Raw genomic sequence first — 13198 nt, 5'->3', positions numbered from 1 at the left:
AATCCAAATAAACCAAGGGCATCTTTGTTTTATACTTTATTTGAGAAGAGACCCTACATAAACTATGTCAGGAGGATACAGGTCTACACATGATCTCATCAATCAATAAATGGAGTCGTTAACATAACATTGAAGATATGATACTATGAGGAGGACAGATGCATGACCAAGGAGTATTTACAACTCTCACATATGATATATTTATATTGAGATGGATATATACATATATACATGTACATGTGCATATACATACATATGTCCATACATACACACACATATATACATATATATGTATAAAATGATTTTGCACAAAAACCAGGAAAAGAGTTTTCCTTGTTGTAATAATGGTCACTTGGAAGTGAAGAATGGTTGGTTTTTGTTAGTGTCAGGTATTAAATCTCTAACCCCACATGTAACTCCAACACCCATAGGATTTAATGAAGACACACACTTGCCTTGGGATGGAAGTGAGGGTGAAGAATGGGATGGTGTATGGGGTTGAGAGTGAAGGACATGCACAATGAGAGAAATGACCTTTGGTGATACCATTAAATCATCCTTTGTATTAAACATAAATTATTAATACAGTTTAAAAAAATAAGTTTCTGTTTTCTTCTGAGGTTGAGGAGGAAGGGAGGCAGGACGGGGCTAGAAGGTTGAGTACCTGCCTTTCCAATGCAGCTCTTTGTGTCAACTGAGAACACCTCTTTCTACCCTGGGGCCATCTTGCCATCTTATCAAGATACTCTTGGTTTTGTTCGGTTTTGATTTTGCTCTGTTTCACAAAAGGTAAGTTCCTGGCAGAGTTTTACTCAAGACTGTGAACTTGTTCTCCAATGGCAAACACAGTCATCATTGTAACTAGATCGATTCTCCAATACTTACACACATCTAAATAACATTAGCATAGACAATGGAATTAATCTGGGAGAAAGGAAAATAATGGAAGGAATGACTTCTCAAGGAAGGGGTACTATGACTTTATCCTAGCACTTAATACCACAGTCTGCTATATTAACAGCTCGGGAATCCAGTCATGGGAAGCAAGCATGATCAGCATTTCCCAAGAGTCCGTGGAATAAGAGAGTGAGCATTATGAAAGAATAGTTCTGCTAAAAATAAAAGCTGAAGACTAGTCAGTGGGGATTTACATGAACAACCTAAAACCTGGGTGAGCACATCTTAACTTTGCTTCATCAAGGTCTTCAGCAATTAATGATAACTTGCCAACACTCTACCCATTGCTGAACATCCCCCAAGTCAATCCATGCTGCTCACCCAACTTCCCAAACTCGGTGAGTACATTTGCTTGGCCCCAAAACTGTTGTGTACATACGTCACGTGTCCCCTATGCCACATCCATTGTTCAGCAGTTTCCACAAAGACAAATAACCCTTCAGATCACCACTATAGTCTTACAAACAGTGGGAAATACACACAAACACGTGGGGTCGGACAAGATATAATCACTTTACAGATATTTAGTACAGAAAGCCTAGGGATGGGGGATGAAAATCAGTTGCATCAGCACCCCAACTTCATTTGCAAAATTCCTCTCTGGGAACACAATGTCCTGCTAGTGGGCTGAAGTGGGAGGAGCCAGCTGATTTTCCAGATACTGAAAGTTGGCTGCACAACGTCAACCTAAAGGTAAAGGGACATGTAATGTCCAGTAGGAAAGAAATCGGTGTCTATCATTTACACGGCAATAAATCCTTCATTTCCCTTGAAATAAGATATGTAAAGTAGCACTTAGTTTAATACAAGTTTTGTTCTGCTTTAGACCTAGCTGTAAAAAGCCATTCATGCAAAAAATTACCTCCAGTTTTAGCTGGATGATTATAAAGGACACTTCTCCTGAAAACAGGGTCCCTTTCATGGAAGGAAGGGAAAAACATTCCACCCGGGACAGCCAGGGCTGGCAGAGAGTGGAAAATACAAGACTTTGGTGTTTACAGGGCACTTGCCTTAAGAACCCAGAAGTAGCACTGAGCAGGCCTCTGAAGAGGCAGAACTAGATGTGCCCTTGACATTTTTAAGAATTTTTTCCAGAAAAAGCACAAGAACCTTGCTGGGGTTTAGTTCTGGCCCGTTCCTCCTGAGGCGTCAAAGGTGCCTGTTCATTAGTGCATCTCAGATCACCTTTCTGCCTGCCAGAGAGTCAGGGATGCCATGAATGATGAGTTTGTAGCTCTTTTGTCGTCTTATAGAAAATGTTCTTTTATGAAGCCTTCCTATAGCTGGTCTTTTCCGCACAATGATCATTCCTTGATTAATATAGAAAACAAAGCTCTCCTGTTTAAACAGATTCTAATAACTGACTGCCCACTCTGTCTTCATGAAAGCCACCCAAAGAAAGGCATCCTGTGGTCCCCTTCGTGTGACAAGTGTGGGCGTGAATGGGCCTGTTTAAGAAGGCAAGGAATGAGGAGGAATATGTTCTTCCCCAGACCAACCCCAGGTTAAAATCATCAGAGTTCACTTGAACTTGTTCCTCTGAGGCCTGACTCTTGCCTGCTTCTACTATTCCTCTGTCCTTAAAAGGAATCTGCATGGTCTCTCATCATTAAATGCTATGAATTGTTACAAGTAACAACAAAAGGAAAAGAAGTGTGTATAAGAGACAGAGAGGAGAAAGGGGGGCTAGAAAGAATGATAGCTGGGCCAGGCCTTAGGTAATTCTGAGGCAGCTAAAACGGATTTTGTATAATACTTTTGAAGGAGAAGGAAGGAGGAGGGGGGAGGGAGGAGGAGGAGGAAGCAGCTGATATTCAGTTACCATCGTGGAGGGGCCCCAAGGAAGATGCCAAGTAAACATCAGAAGACTACACTGCTTCTGTGGCGACACCTAAGCATGTTTTGTGCTATAGGAAAACTGGGCAATCACAACGCATCGTGACAACATGTGCTTCTGTTACTCTCAATGCCACCAGTGTCCCCTTTGGACAGGCTTGGGGAAAGCCACGAGGAGCTACTTCCAACCTTACCATGATTGTTTAAGACAAAAACAGCTGTGGAACAGCCCGCAAGGTCACAAACTGGATGCCAAGATTCAAAGCAGCATCTTTCCACAAGTTCCTAAAATGCCTGATGACAGTATTGCTAGACCCTTCTTTGTCCTCAGAGGCCATAACTTAGGCTCCACCATTGTGAATTACTGCTTCCAGGTGCACGCCAATCACCCACGGCCTTGTATATTGTAAGCACTATGTTCACATTTTGAAAAAAAAGGTTGTCGTTTCTTGTAGGAGTTCGCAAGCCTGGGGGGCCTAATAAGGAAGGGATACGTGCCCCAAAGCATTCCCATCACTACCAATGCCTCAGTCTTTCCCATCTCTGTGCTGAGAAACCTGGCTGTAACAGTCAATACTTTGTTATCAGGTCAGGGACATGACAGAAACAGCTATCTCAGGTTTAGGGACAAATAAAAGCTATTCCTGGATGTTAATGTTAGAACATGGTCCATGAATGATGCTGTCTGAGGAGGATTTTTGAGAGCTTGTGAGATAGCCCCAAGGAAACATGGCAAAGGTCTTATAAGCTGTGTTTCTCCATGACAAGGATTATTCTTGGAATGTGCTTTTGTGCCCCTTCCAGGCATAGGAAATAGGAGGAGATTTGCTCCAGATTGATTGCACATTACTCCTCATTTTTGTTATTCAGAGATGTTTCCAAGCACCATTTGTCCTTGTGGCTGAATACAGTCTAAACCCATGTGAACTTTATTTATGGCTGACATAACCCTCAGAATATAAACTGTCTGATGCTCTGAATAAAGTTGGCTATTGCATGAGACTTTAGTCCGTCTCATTTCTCAGTTCCTCTCTCCCAGATTCACACCTCCAATTAGAGAAGTAATACCTGGTTTGAAAAAAAAATATATTAGCACCAAAACTTAAGACTAAAAACTTCCAAGTTCAATGGGTGGGGTGTGATGGAAAATCTGTCCGTTCCTGTCTGGAAATCCAATCGCCAGAGTAGAGCTCAGATGAAGGAAATGGTTGCTGTCCCTGGTGCTGAAAACAGATAGCCAGATCAGAGCAGAATTTACACTTCAGGGATGGGCAAAGTCAAAAACTATCTGTAAAACTAAATTGTCCTCTCACAGACGCTGATATTAGGTGAAAGGTCTCAAATGTTATTCCAAAAATCTCTTCTTTAAATATCATTTGGAGCAAAAAAATAGCTCTGAAACAACTTCAATGCCCGTGAAAAAAGAATTAACACCTTGCCAAAAATCTACATGGGGTGGCTTACTCTAAATTGTTTCATTGTTTTAGTCCTGTTGGCCAAGTTCCAGGCATGAATAAGGGATCCCATGCCTTCGGAAGGAAGAGCACAGACAGGCAGAGCACTGAGGGGCTTTGCTTGTTTTGCCCTAATATCATAACAAATATGGGGTTGACTTGATTTGCTATGACCAAAGGTTTCAGAAAGGAATATTTAGAGGCTATTTCACATTGTTCAGACACATGGGCCTTTATTTCCTCTCTAACTCTAATTTTACTGCCTTGTTTCAAGAAACTGAACAGAGCTTTTACTGTGCTTGAGAGAACATCTAAATGTGTAAATAACAGCTTCCTAAATGTTTCCCACCTCTGTAACCACACACACACACACGCACACACACACACACACACACACACACCTCAAAATGCAAAACTCATCTTGAAAAGAGAATGTATTTTTTCACTGAATAAATAGTACAGGAATGTCTGTTGGCAGAACAACACTGACTTTTTTTCTTTTGTCTTTCACATTTAGTCAGAATTTTCTTGCCCAAACTTGCTTTCTTTTCTTTTTAATTTGACAAATCTCTTGTGCCAAACCACCAGGGTCCAAACACATAATCAAGAAGACTCCTGTTGCTGTGGTGCTGCTATAAAAAAATAACATGGACCATTTGGGGTTACCTCCAACCCCAACGGGCTCAAAAGAGTCTTTGCTTTTAGGCATGAACTATAATCAATCTTCGCTAGCCTTGGAAAAGAAATATCCCAATGGCCCCCCAAAAGACTAAACTTTCAGGAGAAGGGAATGAAAACAATCATTAAAGTAAGTTCCTGTTCCTGTTAGTATATAGCTCAAACTTTCCATGTTCATCAATTTACTTCTCACACAATACCTCTGAGATCTTTAATTTATCAGTCATGTCTAGAGGAAGTCAACACTGTGAAAATACTTGTTCCAAGCAGGTCCAAGCAAAGCTCAAAAGAGCCCGTGTCCTCGAGATTATCTGAGAGAATTAAGAAACACCACTACGAATCACTTGGCCTCCTTCAATTTCACACCACAATTTACAAGCATATCCCAATTTGGATTCTCATTTCAAAGAAAGTTGGAATGTTTTCTTCCAGACAGACAATGGCGGGTAAAAAAGAAAAAAAATCACTCAGATCACTCAGACAGAAGTCTAGAGGAGAGGTGCTGCTTTCCTGCATCCAGAAAAGCAAACACTGAGCCCAAGGTCAAAAGAAAAGAGAAGCTGTGATCATCCAGGCTTCCGTGAAACACTTATGAGTTTCTCAGGATGCTTGGTACTCGGCTTCATTCTGCTTTTTCTCATGAGTGGTCAGCATCCTTTCACAACACACAGACAACATTTTGTCTGACATATCACACCTGATGGCTACTTGGAAATTGAAGGGAAATAACATTTGAAAGATTTCACTTTCCAAGTAGTCTTTGTGGCAAGGGACTTAAAATAGCGCTTGGCATCACAGACACCTGGGGCAGGTTTTTTAGAGACTGTAAATGACTTCACTGCTGTAACCTTGGCAATCTGGCCCCGTGATTTGTTGTCTAGGGTTTCATTTTCAGCCAGACACATCCCTCAGCAGGAGTCCCTCTGGAACATCTCTGTTGTGCTCTGGGACATTGAAAATGAGGCCTGGAATTTGGTCTTCACCAGGATCGCTTTCTCCATCTTCTGATTATCCCCTCCTTTCCCCTTGTGGAGACCACGGTCCCTAGCAAGGTTCAAAATCATTATCACTTTCAATCTCCCTGCAAGGTCAGTTTTAGTATTCAGTTTAAATCATGCAACCTTACTTTCTCAGGTGTTATCCTGAATCCACATCACCTCTTCAAATCAGCAAGGAGTTGGTAAGGAGTTAAAGCAGAGGAGATGCTATTTTGGCTTCAAGATGTCCAGGGTTCCATGCCAGAAAATGAAATCTACAACTCACCCCTGTTAAGTGGGTTAAAAAAAATCCCTTTCTTCTGGTAGAATTACGAGATATTTTCCATTACTGTGTATGTACTGGCGATTCAAAGTTGGAAAAAGGTTAATGACTAACTCTCTAGAAACCAACCTCAGGTGGGAAAAAGGAAGTCGCGCTTCAAACACAGCACAAGTCAAATGTTTCAACACCATGAGCAGTACCTGCTGCCCAAAGAGTAGGCTTTCCCAGCCATGGGGCCTTGGAGAAACCATTGCGGGCTGACTATTGCTCATGGCAATCCTCAGTGAATGGCAGGGGCTGTTAACAGAACTTTTACAGAGGAAGAGGCTGATCAGAAAGAAAGCAGGAGTCTTATGACCTCTACCTTTCAGTTCCATTGCTTCCCCCCTTTCCATCTGTCTTGACATTTCTTCATAGAGAGAACTTAAAAGAGACTAACTCTTTCCTAAGGAAATGCAGATACAACAATTAAAAACCTAGGAATCACAATGAAGATATTAGTAGAAACCAAGAAAAGGCATGCTTAAACTGCCTAGAGTTATGAGAGGAAAATGACTGTTTTTAATGTGTGTGAGTGTTTTGCCTGTGTGTATGCTGGATGTCTGTGGAGGCCAGAAGAAGGCATCAGATCCCCTGGAACTGGATTTACAGATGGTGGTGAGCACCCATGCGGGTGCTGGGACTCGACTCTAGCTCATCCAGAACTATAGCCAGTGCTCTTAGAATCTCTCCAGCTCATGAAAAAAATTACATAAATAAGTGGTTGTGTCAGACATGGTGGCTTTATTGTGACTAGTGAATGAGGCTGTTTGTGACTGTAAAAACAGTTGCTGGTACAGTCATAGCATCTGCTGATGTCAAATGACTTTGGAATAGAAGGGCTGGCCTCTCAGACCCTCAGCTGACCTCCTCTAGATCACCATCCCACGGTTTGTCAATTCAGTTTGTTTCTTAAGGTACAACCCTGTTTAGAGCCACCACAACAAAGGTCACTTCCACCAAATCTGAGAGTCAATCTTTTAAATGTTCCAAGGATGGATAAACATTGGCTGACACACGGAGCTCTGGTCCATGGAGAGGCATGCCCCCCTACTCACAGTAGACTAGAGAAAAAAAAAAAGGAAAACGGTACGCTGCTGTTTACCAGGATGTTTAGCAGCCAGGAAACAAGAGAGAAATGCGAAGGGAAACATGTTTGTAGGAAGGCTTGCCTTTCTTAACCAACCCAGAAGGATGAGATGACTGCAAAAAGACAGACTGGGACCTTATAATAGGCCTGTTGTACTGGAGTCTCCTGTACAAAGGCAACTGATGAGGTGCTAATGAGCACTAATCATTTGGTCCACAGAGCTGGAAAGAGGTTGATGGATGGATGGCTGGGAGAGCAGTTTGCTTCTTTCCGCAGAAACCCAGACTAAATCACAGCGTGTTCAGGCTAAGAAGATGAGACACCTAGAATTTCCTCAGATACCTAGAGCTCCTAAAGTCTGGAAGAGGTCAGTGAGGGTAGGGAACTGGGGACAGATAAGATCTGGAATCCAGAGAAAGGTGGGAATAAGAAACTGATCATATGGTGCAAACCGCTCTGGCCCTTTGGAGTGGGATGTCTGCAAACGTGCTCCCGGGGAATACCTGCTATGCCATACTCCACCGGGAACTAATCTGAGCAACAGCTTAGAACAGAGGAGCTTTCCCCATCACTGCTGATTGAGAGAGAGCACAACCTGCGGCTTGGTTGCCTACTGCTCGTCAAGAGCTGATATTCACTCAGCCACCAAGCCAAGCACCCTAACCATCCAGCTTCTAACTCAGCTCTTTTCTGTGTCCCAAGGACTTCATGCCACCTGGTTCAATTAGAACACATGAGTTTTATATCCAGTGGTTGGGCCAGTAATTGCTTAACCTTTACACATAATATTTATGATGAATCTGATACCCTTTCCCTCAGAAAATTTATTACAGAAAATCAGAATCAAGGCTCAGTCTGGTTGGTTTTTTTTTTTAATCTTGAAAAAATGATAGGGAGGAAGCCTACCTTTATATATGAAAAATTTGAGAACTTGGGTGTTTTCTTTTGCCATCAAAGGAGCCTCAAGTTTGAAGAAAAAAAACAAAACAAAAAAAACAAAAAAAAACAAAAAAAAAACCTCATCGTATGGTTTTGTGCTGCTAATACAAACAATGATGAGCGACAGTGAGGAAAAGCACCCGTGTGCTGCATTCACTTTTGCATACATGCTGAGATCAATGAAAGCAACACAAATGGGGTCTTTATGCAATAGAATTATGCAGGCATTTGCATGCATGCACTTGCTTATATGTGGAAGGGAATAAATGTCATAAATAACATAAAGATGAATATGATTTGTTCTCTATCAGTTTGAGAAGGCAGAAGAACCCACAACTCTGATAATTGCTTTTAAATAAAGTCATCAAGATTCCCTCTGTGTAGCTGTTGCATTACTCAGTCTAGAAATCTATTTTCTTAGTCAATAAACACAATGTCCTTGACTAAAAACTTTCAATTCTCCTAAAGAAATATCTGAGAATATACAAAGAGACTCCCACTACTAAAGAAGCAAAGAAGGAAAAATAATTTGAAGGAGAGTCAGATTCAACAACTCTGCAGAGAAATTTGTTCTTCAGATTTGGGCAGGGTATTCACAAATCCTGATCTGTGTTTTCAGAAATGCCTGGGATTATGTTGAGTAGCTTTGCAGAATCCAGAGGTAGCTGGGGCCAAGCTGAAGGTCCCTTTTCAGAATTTTTGATGCATGAGATGCATGTATGTGCTTTTGGTGTGGGCCGTTTTACATGGAAGGTTTCATCTGACTGTGGGATCTCAGTATGGCATCATAACATGTCCTAGAAAGCACTGTCCCAGGCGAGTGAGTAGAAGCCTGGGCTGCCTTTATTAAAAGGTCCAGAGGAAACACCTCTATAGAGGACAAGCCCTTCCAGCCATCAGATCCCACCCACCTCATCTGCAGTCATGACCTTGTTTGCGTCTGCTGTTTTCTTAAAAGCTGAAAGACTAGAGGCATACTTAGGGACCAACTGTGGGCCCTTGACTCCTCCGCAGACCATTTTACTTTGAGATTGGCCATAAAACTGTTCATCATCAGTGGAATGGCTTTCATGCCTTGATTTGCAATCTCCTCTGGGGAAAAGTCAATACAGTGACAAGCACTGTCACTCTGACCAAGCAGCAAACATGACTCAAAAAGGTCAAAACTCCCTCTCTGAGGATCATACCCCAGCATCAGTGCCTTTGCTCCCATAAGCTAAAAGTTCATGGACTGTGAGATCAGTAGGCGGAGACAGGAAAGGGGGTGGCTGTGGGTGGGCCACCGTGGGTTTCAGATGGGATTTACAGGGACACGCCACATGCATCTCAATGAGCTGTGCGGTCAAATCCACTGCACAGAGGTTAATCTAGATGTCAACATTGTCTGACAGCACTAAAATTACTCCAGGGTAGGGCTCCTTCAGAAGTCTTAATATAACAGTCAATTCCATCCTGCCTGCAGGAAATGAAAGTTTTCTGCTTTGTGTGCCGAATCATTCAGCGCCAATTTTCTCACTGTTTGAAGTCCAAACTGTTTGTGGTCCTGGGATTCACCTCTTATTAAGACTTTCACAGAGTTTCAGATGCCAGATCCTCCATCCCATGGAAACCAGAGAATGTGAACCAAGAATAAAAGGGGGAAATGAAAAAGCAGAAAGAAGAAAATCTTGACTGAAATGTACTCCTCTCCTGTGGGTTGCAGAAATCAAGCTACCTGGATCAGGCTTTTTCTTCCTGTCCAGAAGTAGCTTCAAGAGTACCAGGTAAGCATCAGACAGCTTTGAAACAGAGACAGAACATGGGCTAATCTCCAAGGGGAGAAATTGAGTAGGTCCTACTACTCCAGATAGTATAAAAACTTAGTTTCTTTTTAAAGGAACACTCCCATGAAAGCTTCTTAAATGAAATGATAGATACCAGATTTGGATTTGAGCATGTGATTTCTCACTCATTTGAGGGGATCCAAAGGAATGCTAGACTACACAGTGTGGAGCTGGTGCCTACACTACCTTTATTCTTGCAGGAAAGAGGTCTGAATCTCCAACTGCCTAAAATGAGAAGAAACTGAATCCTCTCATGGATACTAAACGAAAGCAATACCTAAATGCCTGGGAGCTCCTCAGAAGTAGGAGTTCCGTAGGCTCCTTGTCTTCTATGTTATCACAATCCACCTTCTATAAGAAACATCTACTTTGAGGACTATAAATTTCCCTTGAGAACTCTGTGCTTGGAGATTCAATAAATTCCTGGATGATTTAGGGGAAAAAATCATTAATAGAATTTATACTCTTACTAAAGAGGGAACTTTGCTTGCTGGTTTAAGACATAATTCTTATGGCAAATGTCAAATCGGGCCTGGTTTAAAAGTTGGAACCTAGCTGCCCACAGGAAGGGCAATCTGAACTCTATGCCTATGGAGAGGAATCAGGTACTCACATATTGAAAGTGTCATAAGGAAACCCATGGTTTTATGCAATTTAATATTGCTAACAAGAAAGGAAAGAAAGGAAAGGAAAGGAAAGGAAAGGAAAGGAAAGAAAAGAAAAGAAAAGAAAGGAAAAGAAAAGAAAAGAAAAGAAAAAGGGAATTGCAAGTTCTCTCAGGTGGAGCCCATATCTCTGCAGATCTCACAGAAAGGACCCTCAGTTGGCACATCAGAAACTTGTTGCATGGACTGCACATGTGCATGCTTGCACGCACACAGTGTTTGGAGAGAATGCACCAGACAAACAGAAGTCCTGTTCAGAAGCCAAAATGCAAGTCCCTGTGCACTGACGCAAATAGTCACTGCCTCCACCACCATTCCCCGTGCCTATCAGAGAGCATGACAGACTGCCATCCTCTCGGGTCCTCTCTTGTCTGACCCTCCTGGGAGAGGCTTCATCTGCCTTGCTGGCATCTCCAATACTAAATCCCAAACAATACATAAGTGGAAAGGGTTTAGGCATGGTGAACTATCAGAAAACCAGGAGAGATGATATTTGAGATGCTCAGATGTTATTGTTAACATAATTTAGTGTGGGGAGCAGCAGCTGATCAAACTTGGGGATGACCAACTTCCCTTTGGGACCTTTCTGAATATCTCTGCAGGTCCCTTCCAGAAGAAACACACAGTGCAAAAGAGAATCCCAACCTGCAACTGGTTTGCTGATTCCAGGGAGACTTCTCTGACTCTATCACCATCAAATGGGTCGTTAGGGTGTATGACACGCAAGTGACTAAAGCTGAAAAGGAATGCTTTCCTGGTGATATTCGAACAATGCCCAAACAGGTTCTGAAGTTCACACTGATTCCCCTTCCAGCCCTGGTAAGTACTAGTTGAAACATTACTTGGTACCAAATAATGGGGATCTTAAAGAAATAAAATCATACTGAATGACTACAGCTCAAGGTGATTTTTTTTTTTTTTTTTTTTGGCTCTGAGGTAAACACCTTGTGCACTTTAGCAGATTGGTGCCTAACCAAAGCAGACACTAGACACGGTGGAGATGTTTGAGGGTGGCTCCTGGGACTGCTGGAATCAGATTTCACTGATCATCATCCACAAACATTTCTATGCTCCCCTCTAAGCAGAGAATTTCAGAGATTGCAAAAACTCTCAGTTAAGTATAAAGATTTTACTGCTGCTTTTGGTTCAGAAAAGGGAAACAAGTATCCCACCAGCCTTATTCTTGGATATAAAAGAATGGGAAGAAAGTAGGTACATGCAAAAAAAATCTCTTGGTTTCTGACCCAGAGTCCAGATTACTACTGCTTTTCATGGGAGGTGGATGGGACTGTCTCCATATTTCAGACTTGAAATATGGGCACGTGAAGTCAGGAAGAAGGCTGAAAGAGAAGCACAGCTTCTCCTGAAAAAGACAAACTTCAACTTCCCGACTGGTGTGCCTAGATCCTGCACCAGTGTCCCTCAAACATACCAGGCACAAAATATTCTCTACTTCCCTTTATGGTCAGTTTTGTCAAGAGCAACTTTTCTGCCTTTCCCTCCTCTCCTTTCATCTCTCATTCATAGCAAACAACCTTAGAGAATAAGGAGTAGATAGGACTCAAAATAGCCTTTCAAACTGAAGTAGATTCTAAGGGTCCATCTGTTCTAACTCTGTATATCTCAGGGAGGGGGAGGGGAGGAGACTGATAATTAAAGAAATGTTGACTTAGCCACAATCACATGGGTTAGCCAAGCATGAAGGCAGGGTTCTCAATGGTCTTTCCACTGTCGGAGTGCTCTTCCTGCAGGGTTCACTCATCCTCACTTCTGCTGTAAAGCTCTTCCATTGGTACTGATTTCCATAGTGTTTAGCACCAGAAGTACTTGCACTAGTGTGTTCCACAAGGTAAGCATCACCAGAGGTGAACAAAACTGTTCACCTCAAGCCTGGAAAAATGGAGGATCTTCGCCTCTGGCGAAAAGTTGTCTCTGGGAATAATTGCATGATCTGCTGAGTGGAGGAAGGATCCAAGTCCTTTGTCTATTGAGTAGTGAAGACTGAGTAACCCTTGGCAACCGCTCTTAGTTCAGAGATGAAATCAGAAAGGAGCATCAGGTTCTTGGCCAGAGCACATAACTAAAAGGACCCTTGGCCACGACTCCCAGCTCTACAACGGACAGCCACGTCACTCTTTGTCAGTTCAGGAGGGGTCCATGTGACAGTGACAGGGCACAGAGATAAGCATGGGTTCCCCAGACCATTCATGAGCATTCACAGTGCAGTTGACTTCAAGCTAAGTACTAAATCAATTTGGCATGGGGTAGACACATTTATGTAGGAAGCAGGATGAAGCAGGTGGCAGCAGCTACATGGGCTTATGAGATATCAATTCTAGACTCATCGGACCACATTAGACTCTTTAAAAATAAATAAATAATAAATAAATAAATAAACCACCAATAACAATTTTCTGGTATAGGGGAAGGCTAGGGTAGGGAATGAGACAATGTCCC

The sequence above is a fragment of the Chionomys nivalis genome, chromosome 23 (genome assembly GCF_950005125.1).
Source record: "Chionomys nivalis chromosome 23, mChiNiv1.1, whole genome shotgun sequence".
Taxonomy (NCBI): domain Eukaryota; kingdom Metazoa; phylum Chordata; class Mammalia; order Rodentia; family Cricetidae; genus Chionomys; species Chionomys nivalis.
The sequence above is the reverse complement of the archived record's forward strand: the minus strand, read 5'-3'. Positions refer to the sequence as shown.